The sequence below is a fragment of the Hypanus sabinus genome, unplaced genomic scaffold (genome assembly GCF_030144855.1).
Source record: "Hypanus sabinus isolate sHypSab1 unplaced genomic scaffold, sHypSab1.hap1 scaffold_560, whole genome shotgun sequence".
Lineage (NCBI taxonomy): Eukaryota > Metazoa > Chordata > Chondrichthyes > Myliobatiformes > Dasyatidae > Hypanus > Hypanus sabinus.
In genome coordinates, this window is record NW_026781421.1 from 283890 (window position 1) to 303959 (window position 20070).

Here is a 20070-nt window from a genome sequence, read left to right on the forward strand (position 1 = left end):
ATTTTTCTTTTTAAAGCTTTATATTAGTTTTCAAACAAACATAAAAAGAAAAATATCGAATACAGAGACGTTGAGAGTACATAATTGATAGGCTAGAATACAAATACAATCAGTTAATAATTCAAATATATTAACTTCCCAAACTTATAGTATGTTACAAAACTGGGAAAAAAATACAAAAAAAACTAACCTCACCGACATGGATTATTGTATCATATGAAATATACACAGTAATGTCAATAACTCTGCACCTCTATCCAAATAATTAAAGATGATAAGAATAAGGTTTGGTAAAGGTCAGATTAACTCATAAGAAAATGCTGAATAATTGGTCTCTAGGTTTCTTCAAATTTGAGCAAGACGTAAAAAATGACATTTTAATTTTTTTTCTAAACTCAAGCAAGAAATAGTTTGGGAAAACCATTGAAATGTAGTTGGGGGATAACTTTCTTTCCAGTTCAACAGAACAGATCTTCCAGCCATCAATGTGACAAATGCAATCATTCGCCGAGCTGAGGGGGTAACCGACTGTTATCCACTATTGCTAAGCCGAAAATTGCAGTAATAGAATGAGGGTGCAATTTAATATTCAAAACTGTTGAAATAATGCCAAAAATATCTTTTCCGGTAATTTTGAAAACAAGTGCAAGACCAAAACATGTGAGTCAATGATGCAACTTCAGAATGACATCTGTCACTGTTTGGATTAACATGAGAAAAATATCGAGCAAGTTTGTCCTTGGACATATGAGCCCTATGTACAACCTTGAATTGTATTAAGGCATGTTTGACACAAATAGAAGAGGAGTTAAATAACTGTAGAATTTTCTCCCACTGCTCTGTAGGTAAAGAGCAATGAAGTTCTCTTTCCCATTCCTTCTTCATTTTATCTGACATCCATGGTTGTATTTTCATCATCATATTATAAATGACGGCTAATAAACCCTTCTGACAGAGATTCAAACCTAGAATTTTTCGTAGTATCAATTGGGTATAAATTCGGAACGGACTGTAACATATAATTAAAAAAAAATTAATTTGTCAGAAATTAAAAATGTGTTCTAGACAAATTATATTTATTGGACAACTGTTCAAAGGACATAAATCAATTATCTAAAAATGAATCACGAACACATGTTATACCTCGGGTTCTCTATAGTTCAAAGGCTTGGTCCATAAAAGAGGGCTGAAAAAAAAGTTATCTATAATAGGGCTTCATAGGATGAACTTTTGCAAACCAAAAAATTTACGAAATTGAAATTTACGAAATTGAAATTTATATTTAATTATAGTTAGTTATTTGTTTATTTATTCAGTTTAGAAAAAAAAAACAAAGGGAAGCGAAGATCCTAAAATAGAGAACAGTGAAAAGCCTTGTACAAATTTACACTCCCAATTTACACATTGTGGACTTTGTAATGTCTCCGATTCCTGTCTCCAGAATATTAAATATCGCATGTTGACTGCCCAGTAGTAAAATGCCTTTGTCAAACCACCTTCTTTCTTAGACTTCTGTAAGTATATTTTACTTAATCTACGATTTTTGTTCTGCCACACATCCGAGGATATTTTGAAATAAACAATATCAAAAAAAAGATTTAGGAATAAAAATTGGTAGTGCCTGAAATAAATATAAATATTTAGGTAAAACTGTCATCTTAATAGCATTGATTCGATTAACCAATGAGAAAGACAATGTTGACCATTTACTAACAAGTTGCTTGATTTGTTCAATTAACGGTGAAAAGTTAAGTTTAAATATGTTTTTATGTTTCTTGGTGATTTTAATACCAAATAAGTAAAGATATATGTAACTACTTTAAATGGTAGATTGCTATATATTAGAACTTGCATATTTAGTAGGAATAATTCACTTATTAAAATTCACTTTATAGACAGAAAAGCTAAAATAACAGGAATAAATCTCTCAGGATCACAGATGTATAATAACAAATCATCAACATATAGTGATAGCTTATATGGCCCTTCCCCATGGGTAATATCAATAACTGTTGTGCTTCTCTTCCTGACGAACTTAACGTATTCCACACAAGTTTCGAACAGAATAGGAGCGTCCCGCCCCCTCTGGATGAACCAGATCTGGTGGCTTCAAGATTCATCATCACCGGGGAAGACGGTAGAAGAACCTTCATGAAAATAAATCCAAGGAAGGCGATGGGCCGGATGGCGTCCCGGGACGGGTTCTCCGGGCCTGTGCAAGCGAGCTCGCTGGAGTGTTTTCAGACATCTTCAACTTCCCCTGCTTCAGTCCAAGTTTCCCTCGTGTTTGAAGAATGCAACGGTAATCCCGCTGCCGAAGAAAAGCAAGGTAGCATGCCTAATTGACTAACGACCTGTGGCTCTAGCATCAATTGCTATGAAGGGATTCGAGCGATTGGTTAAGTTACACATCAACCATAACCGAACTGTCAACATGGACACTTTGCAATTCGCCTACCGGACCAACAGGTCAACGGCAGATGCCATTTCTCTGGCACGGTATTCCTCCTTCGAACACCTGGAGAATAAAGACGCAAATGTAAGGTTCATTTGCATTGACTAAACCTCTGCCTTTAATACCATCATTCCAAATAAACTGATTCTTAGGCTCCGGAACCTGTGTCTTAGCAATCAGATCTGCAGCTGGATCCACAACTTCCTCACAGAGAGGACCCAGACTGTAAAATTAGGGGACAAGGTCTCCTCTACAATAAATGTGAGCACCAGTGCCCCACAAGGCTGTGTACTCAGCCCCCTGCTGTACTCACTGTACACCCAGGATTGTATCGCCAAGTTTCCATCAAACTCAATATATAGGTTTTCTGGTGACACCCCAATTGTAGGCCGTGTCTTGGGTAATGATGATTCTGAGTACCGAAAAGAAATTAAGAACCTGGTGGCATGGTGCGAAGACAATAATCTATTCCTCAACGTCAGCAAGACGAAGGAATTGATTGTTGACCAGAAGGTGTAGCGGACCGCACGACCCCATCTACATCGGTGGTGCGCAGGTGGAACAAATCGAAAGCTTTAAGTTCCTCGGGGTGAATATCACAAATGACGTGACTTGGTCCAAGCAGGCAAAGTCCACTGCCAAGAAGGCCCGTCAGCACCTTTACTTCCTGCGAAAGCTGAAGAAATTTGGCCTGTCCCCTAAAATCCTCACCATTTTTATAGGTGCACAGTAGAAAATATTCTTCTAAGGTGATTCACAACCTGGTACGGAGATTGTGCAGTCCAAGACCGGAAGAAGCTGCAGAAGATCGTGAACATAGCCCAGCACATCACACAAACCAATCTGCCATCCTTGGACTTACTTTACACCACACTCTGTCGGAGCAGTGCTACCAGGATAATCAAGGACACGACCCACCCAGCCAACACACTTTTTATCCATCTTCCCTCCGGAAGAAGATTCTGCAGCATGAAGATTCGTACGGTCAGATTTGGGAACAGCTTCTTTCTAACTGTGATAAGACTGCTGAAGAGATCCTGACACGGATCTGGGCCCGACCTTCCAAATATCCGGACCTGACTTGCACTACCTTACTTTCCCTTTTCTATTTTGTAATTATGACATATAATTTAATTTTTAATTATATTTAATTCGATTTGTCCTTCAGGGAGCGCAAATCGCAGAATCAAATATCTCTGTGATAATTGTACGCTCTACTATCAATTATTTGGTGACAATAAAGTGAAGTAAAGTAAAGTACCAAAAATGTTGAGTGAGTAGAAATGGCTAGGGGTTCTAAAGCAATATCAAATAGTAGAGGACTAAAAGAAAAGTCTTGACTCGTGCCACGAAACATCTGAAAAAAGGGAGATATTTGTTTGTCGGTAAGAACCGAAGACAAAGGGTTATTATATATATTAATTTAATCCATGATATACATGTCGGGCTGAAGTTAAAATTCTGCGGAGTATGGAATAAATATTGCCATTCAACTCTGTCAAACGCTTTTTAAGCATCTAAGGAAATGACGCATTGTGGGTTTCTAGATGTAGGAGTGTGAGCTATAATAATTAATTTTCTAAAAGATGAATAACGATTTTTAATACATCCCCTTTGGTCCTCAGATATAATTTGAGGTAATATGTTTTCCAATCTACTGGCCAAAAGTTTGGTAAAAATCTTGGAATCCATTTTCAGCAAGGATATTGGCCGATATGATGCACATTCAGTAGGGTCTATCTTTTTTTAGGAAGTAAAGACATGGAGGCGTCATAAAAAGATTGCGGTGGTTTACCTGCAGTTAACGCATCCTTAAAAATCCATCATGAAAGAATCATCAGAAAATTCTGATTGATATAGAGAGTTATAAATCTTGAAATGCTTTATTTATCTCTTTATAATCAATCGTCAAAGTGCCATCTCATTAACGAATCTTAATGATCTGCCGTTAAACCGAAAGAGTTTTCAATTGATTAGCCAATAATTTATCAGATATTTCCCCATGATTGCAAATTGAGTCCTAGATTTAACTAACTGATTTTCAGTCGAAGAGGATATCAGCAAACTGTGCTCCATTTGAAGTTCAACTCTCTTTTTACAGAGTTCTTTACTAGGGGTCACAGAGTAAGTCTTATTAATTTCTTTAATTTTATCAACCAACATATGTATTTCAGTGTTAATTCGTTTTCTGACTCCAGCAGAGTATGAAATAATTTGTCAACGGATAAAAGCTTTAAAAGTATTCCATAATATTCCACTAGAAGTTTCTTCTGTAAAGTTTGTTGAAAAAAAAACAAATCACTTTATTGTTTAATAAAGTTTAGAATGTCTAATCACTGATGTGGAGTTGAACCTCCATGATTTAACAATTGAGGATGAATCCGTTGTCTTAATAGATTGCTTCAAAGGTGTATGATCAGAGATAGTAATATAGTCGTAGTTACAATCAATAACGTCCGCAAGGAAACGATGATCAATAAAGAAATAGTCAATTCCGGAGTAATTATTATAAACATGCGAAAACATTGAAATTTTTTATCCTTGGGATGCAGAAATTGCCAAATTTCAGAGATTCCAGAAATAACCATAAAGGAGTTGATGAGAGAGGCCGATTTATTCAGAAGAACCTGAATGGACATAGATCTGTCCATCGAGCGATTAAACATTTTAAAAATTTGGGACATTCAATATTCGAAGCATAAACATTAACTAAAACAATTTTTTGTATGAAAAGTAAATCAGTAAGGAGCAAAAATCTACCTTGTGGATCTGAAATTGTTTCATAACGTTTAAAAGAGGTTGAGGAATCTATAAAAATAAAAACGCCTCTTACTTTAGCTTGAGAATTCGAAAGATACTGTTGTCACTTCAAAAACCTAAATAATGCTGACAATCCTCCTTCCTCACATGAATTTCTTGTGCAAAGATAATATTAGCATTCATTCCGTGGAATACTTCAAATACTTTATCCGTTTAATCGGATGATTTGACCCATTTGTTTTCCAAGAAACAAAGTTAATAATCTTATCCATGTTGCTCATATATATCGTAGTAAATGCACAAGTTTAAGCAGAAAATAAACTCATTAATGTGGAAGAGGGGAGCAGGTTCAAAGAGGAACCGAAGTTACGATACGTCAGCCATTTTGGTAGTATCAATTTAGCCCATGAAGGTAAAATAAAGCGAAAAGCAAAAGCAAAATAGAACCCACTCCCCCACCCTCGAAAACACAAATAAAGGCCAGAGAGAGGCGAGCAGGCAAACTAACACTAATTTTACTCACATCTCACAGAAAAAAAAGATATAAAAAAGACATAAACCACCCATATTCAAAAAGGTAAAGGGTTAGTATAACAGTAATAAGACGATAAAATTAATATTACTAAAAAAAAAAGAAACGATTAAGAAAGATAGAAGGGGAAAAAAAAACTAAACCGTTGAAACCTAAAACAGGATAGCTTTTTACTAATATTTCGAAAGAAGACCAGCAATCTTGTTCAGACACAACCGAACGGACGTGAAGTGTTCAAGAACTGAGGTCTTATGGGAAGAAGAAACGACATCTTGGAAAAAGAAATTAAAAAGGACTAAATACTTCAGCACACAAGATACAAGGGAGAACCGTATTCAAACTTAAATAACATTTAATTAGCAGCTTTGAACATCAAAAGAATAATAGTCAATATTTATTTTCAATTCTTTGTTGTTACTTTGTTCTCCTTTTTTGTATTTGCACAATTTGTTGTCTTTTCCACATTGGTTGTTTGTCCGACTGTATTGGTAAACAATTTTCCATTGATTGTATGTTATTTCTTTGTATTTACTGTGAATGGTCTGAAAAAAAAAATCTCAGAGCTCTTTCGGCGACGTGTACTTTGATAATGAATTTACTTTGAAATTTGAACTTGGTAGGTTTTAGACAGAACTAATTTTCCCACAGACGACGGACTGTCCGTGTGTCGGGGTGCCCTTCTGGGGGAAGCTGCACAAACACTGGCGTTCAGAGTCCTATTGCTTGTGACAGCTTAAACAGATTTGGACAAAAATTGAGTTTGGCTCATGGGTAAATTTGAGATGACATTTACAAATTAAATAAAGAATCGGTGTCACTGAATTGTTGTGAATTTTGTCAATATTGTCACGGGATTCACCAGAATACAAATGAATTGAAAATATTAGCATGAAAATTGTTATGGGGTACATCCAGTTCAGTGTCTTGTGTCTGTTGGGTCAAATATCTGACATGTGCACCCTTAAAAAGGACCAGAATCTCGTCGTGGGGTTTCGATGGTTGTGTACCTCAATGGCCCAAAGAACTATGTTGGTTTGTGTTAGGCCTCAACGCTTTGGGTGAAGACACTATAGCTTGATAGGGTAGAGACTTTCTGGATGTGAAGTTCGAAGAAGCTCAATTAGAAGAAGCTGAGCTGTTGGCATCAGGAAATAATACTTTACTCAGAGAGATGGGACGAAACAACCATTTCCTTTTATTTTTGAGAAGTAAAGTAGATAAGGAGGCCACGTTGTTAATTTCTGAAGTTAACCACATCCGGTACATGGGATTTATCTATGTTCAGACCTTTGACATTCCACGCAGTTCATGCTAGAGTCTTGCACAATTAACATTAATGCAAAATACTTGTTCAGGTGCTCCGTCGTTTCCACATTAGGATCTCTCCAGCACATTTTTACAGCGGTCCAATACTCCCTCTCTCGCTTCGACCTAGCACCTTATGTCTCTCAAGAAACATTTAGTATCCTCTTTTATATTATTGGCAAGCTTACCTTCCTATTCCATTTTGAGGATTTTAATGGTTTTTTTTTTGTTTTTCCAATTAGTTTTTAAAACCTTGCTGATCCCCTAAAATCTAGCAATTCTTGTTGCACTATATAGCCAGTGTTTGGGTGTATGTTGGCTCTAACTTCTCTTCTTGGCCAATTTCCCTTTAGAATAGTTCTTCCTGTTTGCGATTTATAAATGTTGTGCCTTCAGAAATGCTTCCAGAAATTCCAGCCATTGCTGCTCTGCCATCGTCCCTTCCAGTGTTCTTTTCCAATCAGTACTCGCCAACTCCTTTCTCATGACTCCAAGTCTTTTTTCTCTGCTGTAATACTGATACAACTGCGTTTAGCATCTTCTCCGAGTAAATTATTTTTTATTATGATTACTTCCGGTATGGAGTCTTTTACCTTAAGCTTTCCAGACAATTCGCCAATTACTGCAACCAGTACTTATTGCACTTGCAGTTCCATAGTTCTATCCGCAATTATTTCATTCCATTTATTTTTTTACCAACAGAGTTACGCCTCCTGTCTGCTTCCCTGCCTGACCTTTCAACATATTGTGTATTCATGGACCTTAAGCTCCGAGCTACAATCTTCATTCAGCTACGATTCAGTAATGTCAACACGATTAAACATGCCAATCTTTAACTGTGCTACAGTGCAGGTTTATCTACCTCATTCCCTATGCTGTGTGAATTAAAATATTATAACTTCAGTCCTCTGTTCAACATTTTCGATTTTGTCCGCCTTTTACTTCGTGACTCATAGTGTTGTCTGATATATTTCCTGTCGTTAGCCTTTCCTTGCCAGGTGCCTCAATATACATTAGCTCTATTTGTAAACGAACTGCCTCATATTGAGCACTAACTCTCTTGTTCCCACTGCCCTGCCAAAAATATTCTCGAACAGCTTCAGCGAAGCCGCGAACATTGATATTCAGGTGTAATCCGCCCCTTATGTAATCCGCCACACGTTCTCCAGAGGAGATTTCGATGATCTCTAAATCTGAATCCTTGCCTGCTCCCTACAACAACTCATCAGCCACACACTTACCTGGCAATTCTTCCTATTCTCACCATCACTGGCACATGCCACAGCCAGCAAAGCAGCGATTACTACCCGGGTGGCCGCGATTCTGCGCTATCAACGGAACTCCCTAAAATCTATTCGTTGTCTCATTAGATCAGCCGGCAGCATTCATCAACAGGGACCCTTGCCATCCAGGCCATGCTCTCTTCTCTCTGCAGCCATCGGACAGGAGGCATCAGAGCCTTCAGCAGCGTACCACCGGGTTCAGGAACAGTTATGACCCGTCGACCATCCCAGGCTGCTGAAACAGAGAAGCTAACTTCTCTCACCCCAACACTGTACAGATCTCACAAACTAGAGACTCGCTTTCAAGAACTCGATACTCAAGTTGTCAATATTTATTTTTTAAATCTTTTTATCAGTTTTCAAACAAACATAAGAAGAAAAACATTGAGTGCAGAGAGTTTGAGAGTACATAATAGTTAGGGTAGAGCACTAACTCTCTTGTTCCCACTGCCCTGCCAAAAATATTCTCGAACAGCTTCAGCGAAGCCGCGAACATTGATATTCAGGTGTAATCCGCCCCTTATGTAATCCGCCACACGTTCTCCAGAGGAGATTTCGATGATCTCTAAATCTGAATCCTTGCCTGCTCCCTACAACAACCCATCAGCCACACACTTACCTGGCAATTCTTCCTATTCTCACCATCACTGGCACATGCCAGAGCCGGCAAAGCAGCGATTACTACCCGGGTGGTCGCGATTCTGAGCTATCTACGGAGCTCCCTAAAATCTATTCGTTCTCTCATTAGATCAGCCGGCAGCATTCATCAACAGGGACCCTTGCCATCCAGGCCATGCTCTCTTCTCTCTGCAGCCATCGGACAGGAGGCATCAGAGCCTTCAGCAGCGTACCACCGGGTTCAGGAACAGTTATGACACGTCGACCATCCCAGGCTGCTGAAACAGAGAAGCTAACTTCTCTCACCCCAACACTGTACAGATCTCACAACCTAGAGACTCGCTTTCAAGAACTCGATACTCAAGTTGTCAATATTTATTTTAAATCTTTTTATCAGTTTTCAGACAAACATAAGAAGTAAAACATTGATTGCAGAGAGTTTGAGAGTACATAATAGTTAGGGTAGAATACAGATACGAACAGTTAATAATTCAAATATAATAACCATCCAAAGTCATAGTATGTTACAAAAAAATAGCAAAATAGACAAAACCCGCCCAAAAAATAATTTTAAAAAATAAATTAACTGGCATGTGTTATTTACTGCTATTTATAGTATTATTTTGGTAGTTAGAACCTTTACGTTTCATGAGGCCACTTTATAAGGTAAGCCTGTATACTTGCTCTTTAATATAAACATCTAATCAGCCAATCATATGGTGGCAACGCAATGTATAGAAAGAGGCAGACATGGTCAAGCAATTCAGTTGTTGTTCAGAGCAAACATCAGAAATGGGGAACAAACGTGAGCTAAGTGGCTTTGACGACAGTTGACAGTTCACGCCAGACGGATCGTTTAGAGTATTTCAGAAACTGATGATTTAATGGTTTTTTACGCACGACAGTCTGTAGAGTTTACAGAGAAGGGTGGGATACAAATCAACCTGTTCTGTGGGTGAAAATGACTTGTAAGTAGAGAGGACAGAGGAACGTGGAGACTACTTGGTGAAAGGTGTGCACAGTTCTGGTCTTCCATTGCAGGAAAGATGTCGAGAGGTTGCAGAGTGTGCAGATATACTAGAATGCTGCCCGTATTAGAGAGCATTGTCTTCTACGAGAGGTTGAACACACTTAGTTTATTTTCACTGGGGTGACGGGATGAGGTTTAGAAAATTATGAAAGGCATGGACGTTCAGTATGATTCCCAGGGTTGAAATGTCTGACACCAGAGGACGCGCATTTACAGTGAGAGGTTATCATTCCAAAGGAGATGAGAAAGGCATGTTCCTGCACAGACAGTGGTGTGTGCCTGGTATACGCTGCCTGGAATTGTGGTATGTGTAGATAGGTTAGAGACCTTTAAAATATGATTAGACAGGTATAATCAGCATAAAGGAAGGATATCTCCATTGTGCAGGCGGAAGGTATTTAGTTAATTGGCCATTTATTGACAGATTGATTTGATACGGTACATTGTAGGCCGAGTGGTCTATGTTCTATGTTCTGAGAGATTAAAATATGAGTGTAGCAAAGCCTCCACTGCCGATCATCACTGCAACCGACTGTCCACTGTGTCTGTAGTCAGGGGATATCGGTCGGACGGCTGGCCGCGAAGAACTCCCTCAGACATTTATATTTGAGGTGAGGTTGGGCGTTTGGGACTGGGTCTCCAGATGGATCGAGGCGAGGAGGGAGCGCCAGACCTGGCGGAATTCACGGACAGCAAAGACACAGAGAAGGGGGTTGAGGGCGCTGTTGAAGGAGGCCAGGGCGACAGTGAATAATGACCAGTCCTGGGAAATCGGTGTGGTGAAAGTCGATAGGAGGTCGCACACAGCGTTGGGGATCCAACAGATCATAAAGGCCACGACCACGGTGATGATGAGGCGGACAGGTTTCTTCGATTTGGCGAACCTGTTCCCTTGCAGTCTCCAACCTATCAGGAAGTAGCAGATGATCATAATTAGAAAGGGGAGGCCGAAGGTGAAAACAAATCAAACTGGTTCCAAGACGGTCGATTCCTTCTTCAAATCCCGAAGCAGGAGGACAGGTAGGCACATGACGAAGGCTAGGATCCAGACTCCGAAGCAGGACGCACGAATCCACGTGAGCCTGAGATGTTGCAGGAACCAAGTGGGCCGAGTAATAGCCAGGCAGCGGCAGCTGCTGATCAGACATAACAGACTCGTGCTGGCGGATGCGTCGAGGAACATCAAGATTCCAATAAACTTACAGGAAAACTAGGCGTTGGCCATGCGGAAGGGAAGGGTCAGGCAATCGATCAGATCAGTCAGAACCAGAGCCAGGAAACACTCCATGTGGACATTACTCTTCATCTTGAAGCCAATCACCCAGATGACTGTGGCGTTACCCGGGACCCCCAGTAGGAATGTGAGGGCGAAGATGACCATTGACGTGATGGAAGGTGCTCTCCACTGCATGTTTCCAACTGCCGTGAAATTTCCAGCGAGCGTCAAATTGCACACTTCCTCGGATAAGAACATTGTGTGATCTGGTGGGGAAGATATTGTGGAAGTGAGAATGATACAGAATGGAGGGGCGGCGAATTCAGGAGGCAAGCCGAGAGCGAAGAGGGTACGAGAGGAAGTGGAGTAGAGATGGGGCGTAACACGGTACAGAAACCTAACACAACGCAACGGCAGTGAAGGCGGCGGAAGTCTGCTGAGAGGCCAGAGTCGTCTCTCATTCCAAGCCACTGGACCCTGACCGTCACGTCCCCGATCTGTTAAGGACCATCTGATGTATGACCATGCATTAGCTTCCCCAAATTAGACAGTCACGCGCGGCCGATCTCCATTAAGGGAATAAACCCTAACACTGCCGTTATGTGAATCCTGGATCGGCCTCTTCAGCCAGCTGAGGACCCACGGATGACAATCCCTTAGAAGAACATTCTACTGGACTCGATTGATCAAACTACTGCGAGCACTAATTCTAGCTCCCGTGAACTTGCGGGATTCCTGCGGGTACTTCGCTTTCCTCTCACATTCCAAAAACGCTCTGTCTCTTATGTTAATTGACCTGTGTAAACTTTTCTGTTGTTTGACTCGGGTTACCTAGATGCGTTGATGGGCAGTGCGGATCGTTGGGTACTTTAGTAACTTGATGTATGGCACTATCACCAAAAGATAAACTTATTTTAGTGATATATACGAGTGACGATACAGCTGGTTCTGATATGGGTGTTTGTTGTGCACTGAGACAGGTAAAGGGGCTGAGAGAAGGGAATCATGATTGGGAAAAGGGGAATGGAGATGGGAGGAAGCGGGAAGCACCAGAGGATCATTCTGCAATAATGAATAAACTAATTGTTTGGAATCAAATGACCTTCCCTGGTGTCTCAGGTCCGCGCATGTTTGCATCTGCGCCAGCTCCCAACACCCACCCTGGCACTCCTTCTGTGGTACCTGTCCCACATCCCTCCTGTGGCGCGTCACCTTCGCCATTCCCAGCATCCCTTGCTGCCGCGCGACGCTTTCCGGTCTATGCTGATAAATACAGTACAGTGGAAAGGTCGAAGCCACCGTCTCTACCGAAATGGGCCCAGGACGTTTGCAAAGTCCTGCAAGAACGCAGAAGAATCCAGCACAGGAATACTCCACAATTTTGTACCGAAACAATCAAATCGGTCATCACATGCCTGCGTAACTAATGGCGTCTGCTGACACAATGTCAATTTCCCTCACATCCAAGAGGCTCTCAAAAGCCTCAATGTATCTGCCTCCACCACCACTCTTTCAGCGCATTCCAGGCAGCCAACGCTCTCTGTGAAAAAAGGCGGACAGGAAGTTCAATGAAAAAATAACTGATTTTAAATTATTTGAGGATATAGACATTTTTACTACATTCCCCAGGTGCCTCCAGACAGTGCGCATGCGTACTACACGAAGTTCGAAGCAACTGCTCCAGTCGTGTTTTTGTCTGCCGATTGTTTTCCCGGCGTGTGGATCCGCCTTTGTCCCACCCTGCGCGCAGCTTTTTTATGTCCTCCCCCGCCCCGAGGCAGGCGGTCGAGGTGGATCAACCAATGGTTTGAAACGCAAACGGTTGTCGCCGTCGGTCACCCTCTTCTCCCGCCATCATATTTGGGTTGGAAGGGCGGGCGCGGTCTTTGAGGGAAGGGGCGGTGGGTCTGGGTGGGAGCGGTGGCGGTAGATACCGTTGGTCAGAAGGGTGCTCTTCGGACTTGCCACGGAGGAGAGAAGGTACAGACTGGCGGAAAAATAAATTACTTTCTAGAGCGAGGTCGGTTGGATCGTGGCGTCAGATGTTCGTGGACCCACGTCTTTGCCCTGTGCTCCCACTAGAACAGACGGCAGAGATCGCCTCTGCGTGAAATTGTCACGTGACTTGCTGAGTGTGGATCTTTATGCTATACCGCCTCTCCCGGAGGAACTCAGTGGGTCGGGCAGGATCTGTGGAGGGGAATGGACCGTCAACATTTCGGGCCGAGACCATCCCTCTGGACTGAGAGTGGACGGTAAATAGTCAGAGAAATGAGGTGAGGGGTGGGATGGGGCAAGAGCTGGGGAGTGAGAGGTGGATCCAGGTGAGGGGGAGGTGGGAAGGTGGAGATAGTGACGGGGGTGAGTGAGGGGTTGGGGCAACACGGGGCTGCAGAAGATGGAAATTAATTCAGTAGAAGGTTAACAAAGTGGTTAGAGAGTATTTGTTATAGAAAGTGCAAGGAAATGGAAGCTGCCAACTTGTTGATGGTTAGAGGGGCTGAATGGCCACAGAACGAAAAGATCGGAGAGAGGGAATAGACCTGCGAGGTAATCTCAATACACAGAGGCAGTGAGTACCTGGAATGAGCTGTTCAGTGTTTGCATCGTTGGTTATTTACCTCGGGTTCAGTGTCCTCACCGTGTTTGGGAATTCCCACTCACTGTCGTCTGTCTGTGAGCAGCTGGAAACTAAACAAACACTCAAGATGCTGGAGACCTGAAATCACATCAGAAATTGTTTGAAGCCATTCAAGCACAGGGTGTTGGAGCTGAAACATTAACTTTTCTACGAGTCTGTGGTGGCCAGTGCTTTTGAGTGCTGGGGCAGCAGGCTGAGGGTAGCAGACACCAACAGAATCAACAAACTCATTCGTAAGGCCAGTGATGTTGTGGGGGTGGAACTGGACTCTCTGACGATGGTGTCTGAAAAGAGGGTGCTGTCCAAGTTGCATGCCATCTTGGACAATGTCTCCCATCCACTCCATAATGTACTGGTTAGACACAGGAGTACATTCAGCCAGAGACTCATTCCACCGAGATGTAACACTGAGCGTCATAGGAAGTCATTCCTGCCTGTGGCCATCAAACTTTACAACTCCTCCCTCGGAGTGTCAGACACCCTGAGTCAATAGGCTGGTCCTGGACATTTCCACTTGGCATGATTAACATTATTATTTAATTATTCATGGTTTTCTATTGCTATATTTCTTCACTATTCTTGGTCGGCGCGGCTGTAACGAAAACTTTCCCTCGGGATCAGTAAAGTATGTCTGACTGTCTGCCTGTCTTTGTAAGTCTCCACAGATATTCTTCATCCATTGACTGTTTCTTGTTTTTGCAGATTTTTAGGACATTTCGTTGGAATGATTTAAGTCTCCTGGGAAATTGGCACAATGTATTTCATTCTCTTGCAGCACAGAAACACGGCTTTCGGCCCATCTAGTCTGTGCAATTCTCTGCATGGACCAATCCACGTGCACCCAGACTCTAGATGTCAATACTTTCCCCATCCATGTACCCAGACAAACTTCACTTAAATGCTGCAATTGAACCCGCATCCACGTTTGCATCACCTTCTGACTGAAGTAAAAATCACAATGAACAGGGTTGTCGGAACAGATCTGTTCAGAACAGTCCTGGGTACCGGCTTCCAGAGAGAATACGCTTCTCACTCTACCAGCCCCCTCTGCCTCTGTGGTCAGGTCAGCTCAGTATCCATAAAGCCAAGTTCCGCTGGATCTCTGCTTCCTGCCACCCTGACCCGGCCTAATCTGGGGAACATTTTCAAAATTCTCACTAAAATCCATTTGGCGCTTCTGCATGAATTTCAATAGACAGCAGAGAGTAGGTGCAAGAGTAGGCCATTCGGCCCTTCTAGCCGGTACCGCCATTCACTGTGATCATGGTTGATCATACACAATAAGTACCCCGTTCCTGCCCTCTCCCCATATCCCTTGACCACGCTATCTATAAGCTAATATAATATACAATTTCATTAAATACTCCCGAGTACCTTAAATTCAGTGAACAGTGAAAAGATAAGCGCAGAATATATGAAAAAGACCGAAAAAATGAAGTTCCATTGGGGCAAAGAAATTGAAATTCCGTGAAATTGAAACTCTAGTTGTGTGTGTGTGTGTGTGTGTGTGTGTGTGTGTGTGTGTGTGTGTGTGTGTGTGTGTGTGTGTGTGTGTGTGTGTGTCTGTGTGTGTGTGAGAGAGTGTGTGTGTGTGTCTGTGTGTGTGTGTGTGTGTCTGTCTGTCTGTGTTTGTGTGTGTGTGTGTGTGTGTGTGTGTTTGTGTGTGTGTGTGTGTGTGAGTGTGTGTCTCTGTGTGTGGGTCTCTGTGAGTGTGTTTGTGTGTGTGTGTGTGTGTGTGTGTATTTTGTGTGGGAGAAATGAACAGAAACTTAAATGGAAGATAGAAAAATAGATAGATAGACAGAAGCACAGATAGACAGAGATATTTCCCCATCACAGGAAAATTCATTACTGCAACATGAGAGAATTAAAAAGATCGGCGTGGGCAGAAACACCAGAATGGACTTTGTAGACCTCACTACACACATCGATGCTGTGAAACTCCACGGACAAGGTGGAGCGAACTGCCCGCTTGCATGAGCAGAATATGTTGGTTGCAGAGGGGCAGTGTGTGGTAGGCAGTGCAAGAGGAACTCTGTAACTATTAGGGCAGCCAGAAGATCAGGTGAGCGTGGCTGGCCTGTATCCATTTTAAATGGACGCTACAAACAAACATATCACTGCCTCCCATACCCATCACTCCGCAGGGAACGCTCCCTCCGTGATTCCTCTTTTCATCTGTCCCTCACTGCTGATCTTCCACCCGGCACCTTTCCCAGCAAGTGGACAAAGTACTCCACCTGCCCACTCAGCTCTCGTCAGGGCCCCAGTCATTTCTCCCAGGTGAGGCACCACTTCAGCTGCCAAACTGTTGTGGAAGTCTGTTGTGTTTCCTGCTCCCGATGCGGGCTTCTGTACATTGGGGAGACCCGTGATGAACTGGGGTTGATTTCATTGAGCACCACCACGCCATCGGTGACAAGCTCAGCTTTCCGGCGTCCAAACATTTTAACTCTGATTTTCATTCCCATTTTGGCTCCGTTGCTTCCTCTCCGGTCACGGTGCAAGAGCAACAACTTACTTTCCGTCGAGTTTGTCTCCAAACTGATGTCATGAATATCGGTAAAATATAATCCCTCACCCCTCCCTTTTCCTTCTATTCACCTCTCTGGTCCCTTGCCTATGTTCACCCGCCTATCACTTCACACGGCGTCTTGACCTGCTTCCGTTCTCCCTGTGCTCCACTATCCCCTCTTACCAGATCCTCTCCAGCCACTTACCTTTCATACTCACCTGGCTTCACCTGTCACTTTCCTCTCCCCACGATATTTTAGCCTGGAGTCTTCCTCCTAACTTTCCAGAACTGAAGGAAGGTCTCGGCCTGAATCGTAGACTGTTGATTCATGTCAGAAATGCTGCCTGACCTGCTGAGTTCCTCCAGCATTTTGTGTGTGGTGCCTTGGATTTCCAACATCTGCAGAAATCCATGTGTTTAAGATATTGAAAGGTACATACTTTGTGAAAATTTGAAATGGGTGAAGACGCACGGACGAGTAAATCTATAAGACCATCAGATACAGGAACAGAGATAGGTCATTCAACCCATTGATTTTGATCCACCAGTAAATCATGGGCTGATCCGTTTCTTCCTGTCATCCCCACTCCCCTGGTTTCACACCAAACCCTTTCATGCCCTCTGACTGAAGTAATTTCTCCTCACCTCAGTTCTAAACAGACGTCCTTCAATTCTGAATTTTTCTATGAACTCCAGGGAATGCAGCCCAAGAGATGCTGGACATTCGTCATACGGTAGACCTTTCATTCCTGAAATCATTCTCATGAATCTTCTCTGAAACCTCTCCTACATCAGTATTTCCTTTCTAAAATAAGACCAAACGGCACACAATACTCAAAGTGTGGTCCCCGGACAGCCTCACCATCGTGTCTCTGCTCTTGTATTCTGTACCTCTAAAAATGAATGCCAACATTGCATTTGCCTTCTTCACCACCGACTCAACCTGGAAGTTAACATTTCGGGTATCCTGCACAAGGACTCCCAAGACCACTTGCATCTCTGCATTTTGAATTCTCTCCCCAACTAAATAATTGTCTGTCCACCGAAGTACATGATCATACACTTTCCAACTTGGTATTTCATTTGCCAACTCTTTGCCCATTCCCATAAACTATCTAAGTCTCTCTGTCGGGTCTCTGTTTCCTCAACACTACCCGCTCCTCCACCTATCTTTGTATCATCGGCAAATTTAGCCACAAATCCATTAATACCATTGACCGTATCATTGACATACATTGTAAAAAGCAGCGGTCCGGACACCGACCCCTGTGGAACTCATAACCGGCAGCCAGCCAGAATAGAACCCCTTTATTCCCACTCTGCTTTCTGCTGACCAGCCAATGCTCCACCCATGCTAGTAACTTCCCTGTAATTCCATGGCCTATTATCGTGCTAAGCAGCATCATGTGCAGCACCTTGTCAAAGTCTTCTGAAGATCCAAGGACACTATATCTACTGCATCTCCTTTGTGTACCCTGCTGATAATTTCCTCAAAGATTCGCAGTGGGTTTCTCAGGCAGGGTTTTCCTTTCAGGAATCCATGCTGGCTTTGGCATCTCTTGTCATGTGTCTCAGGTACTCCGTAATCTCATCCCTAACAATCGATTCCAACAACTTCCCAAACCACTGATGTCAGGCTAACACGTCTATAGTTTCCTTTCTGCTGCCGCCCACCATTCTTAAATAGCGGGGTAACATTTCCAATTTTCCAGTCACCTGGTGCAATGCCACAAATCTAACAATTCTTGAAAGATAATGCCTCTGCAATCTCTCCGGCTGCTCCCTTCAGAATACAGGGAAACATTCCATAAGGTCCATGGGATTTATCCAACCTCAGACCATTGAGCTTCCTGAGCACCTTCTCAGTCATAATTTTCACTGCACAAACTTCACTTCCGTGACACTCTTGAATGGCCGATATACTGCAGATGTCTACGAATCAGTCAGTTCCACTGCCCTCTCTGCATCTCTCATTACAATATCTCCAGCATTAATTTTCATTGGTTCTATACCTACACTTGTCTCTAATTTACACTTTATATTCTTAACAAAAAAGCTTTTAATAACTTCTTTGATATTAGTTGCCAGCTTCAACCCATAATTCCTCTTTTCCTTTTCATCTGTGCCTGCGAGGATATTCGACCCCTTTGGGTTCAGAAAAACCTGTCCTTTTCGTACTGGTCGTACCTCCCTCGGAAGAGGCCCCAGTGATCCAGGAGTTTGAAGCCCTGCCCCCTAGACAAGTCTCTCAGCCACACATTAATACGCCTGACAATGATATTCTTTCATCGCTAGCAGGAGCACAGGCACCAATTCTGAGATTATTACCCCAGATGTCCACAGGGGTCTGGTTAGCAATGTTTCTTTTTGTGTTCTATGTCAATGCACCGGATAACAGTATTGATGGCCCTGTGGTCAAATTTACGGATAAAGTCGGATATTGAAAGGACAGGATAGAGAGCTCGTGGAGGGCTATAGTGTCCGGTTACCACAATGCCATACATACAACTTAAATATACAAACCATAGGCTTGTTCCGTGGCTTGAGATTCTAAATTGGAGAATGGTGCTTTATTCACAAAATCCTCATCGCCCACAGTGACTGTGCGCTGATCCCAGCAATGGAACCCGTCACTGCAGCCCCACAGTGCACTATGTACTGATTGCAAAGCTACGAAATTGCATGTGAATTGCCTCCCCTTCCCCAACTCCACTCTTTCTGCGTCACTGGCAGACTGGGGCATCTCACATCTCGCTGCCTCCGCCAGGACATTAAGCTGTGAATGACTGTGGTCAGGGACTGATCTCTGGGGTACTCCAAGCGCTACCTCCTTCCAGTCTGAAAACGACCCACTCATCCACCTGCAGTTTATTGATCTCCAACGAAAAAGCCTAATCACCTACTGCTGAGGATCAATAGCATTGCTGACTCTGAGTTTACCACCGACAGATGCCAGGAGGGACACGATAATCAGAAAGTCTCTCGTCGCGTCCGTGTAAATAAAATGTGGTCTTAGTGGGTGTCTGGCGCATGCTCAGAATGCGAAGGAGATAGACAAACTGAGCAAAGTCACAGACTGATGAAGGGAAGGAATGATCCATTTTGATGCAGAGAGGGAAGCAGAGAGTTTGATATTCTGCTTGATGCCGGAACTGTAGCCAGTTAGAAGATGAAATCTTGTTCCTCCAAATTGTTTTGTGCTGCAGACGTGGTGTGTAAACTTTTAACAGTGTAGATATGTCAAAAGATCTGTTTGTGGTAATCACAAACACAACAGAACGATAGCTCCGCTGTTTCTGTCAGTTCACCAGCGTTTGAATGCCACTGATCCTTGAATGTAGAGGCCGAGATGTTGGGGAAGACAGCGCCCCACTCGCTGCCAGGAGAGACCGAACACGTGTCCATGTCTGTGATCTGATTGGATACATTGCCATGACTTGATAGCAGTGTGACTTCATTCACTGGCTCTCGTTTTGGAAGGGATTCAGTCAGCCATCGCAGATACACCAACAGCTTCGCACTCGGAAGCGGCCGTTCACCTGTTCCGTGTGTGTGAAGAGACTCATTCAGTTAACCCACCTTGTGATGCTCCGGTGACTTTACAATAAATAGAGGCCACATTTCTGTCCGGAGTGAGCAAAGTGTTTCACTCGATCATCCCAGCTGCTGCGGCACCAGCAACTTAACGTCAGTGTGGAAGTTCAAATCAGCTCCG